The following is an 842-nucleotide window of genomic DNA, read 5'->3' as shown; positions in this document are numbered from 1 at the left end:
ACATGGACACTCTGTGTGATGTTTCCTTATTTTTTTCCTATCACGGCATGAAGTCTAAGAGCAGAGTACGAAATACGCCTACAACTATGAGTATTAGTCTGGTAATGATATCCAATCCCAAAAGGTTATGAAAAACTTAAACTTTTCTCCAACTCAAAATTTGACTCACCAGAAATTTTCGACCGAATCACTCAGTCTTCCTCAGCTATCTGACCCAAATGCTGTGGACACGTGATTTTCCCACGTGTGACGTCAGCAAAGGGTCAAAGGTTGTCTGAAGTCGATATCGCCCCCCGTCCCGGTTGAGCGATGGTTGAAGTGCCCTGATGTATATGGCCTCTTTTATGCCTCTCTTGAAGTAATCCTGTTCGGTATCCAAGATTCTGACCCCCTCCAAATCCACTGTGTGTCCCGGTGATTCGTGGGAAAAATCACGTGTCCACAGCATTTGGGTCAGATAGCTGAGGAAGACTGAGTGATTCGGTCGAAAATTTCTGGTGAGTCAAATTTTGAGTTGGAGAAAAGTTTAAGTTTTTCATAATGTAATTTACCAACTCAGATGAACTTTCATGCTAATCCCAAAAGGTGTTAGTTGTATGCACGCAGGCTTCCCATCAGATAACTTGTAGAAATACTCAGCCCCGAAAACACACATTTTGATTTTTGACTAATCTTCATCGTGCTAAAATACAAGAACAAAACTCTAGCAACAAACAACATGGAATGTCATTTCGATGCCCCCACCCCACCTACTCATTACACAGAATAATAATCACGCACTTACATTAAAATGTTTCTCGACTAGTCTCCAACCAACTTCACAGAACCCCCCCCCCAAAAAA

This window comes from Branchiostoma belcheri, unplaced genomic scaffold, assembly GCF_001625305.1.
Source record: "Branchiostoma belcheri isolate BF01 breed outbred unplaced genomic scaffold, Haploidv18h27 scaffold57, whole genome shotgun sequence".
Classification (NCBI taxonomy): domain Eukaryota; kingdom Metazoa; phylum Chordata; class Leptocardii; order Amphioxiformes; family Branchiostomatidae; genus Branchiostoma; species Branchiostoma belcheri.
Note: the sequence above shows the minus strand (reverse complement) of the source record.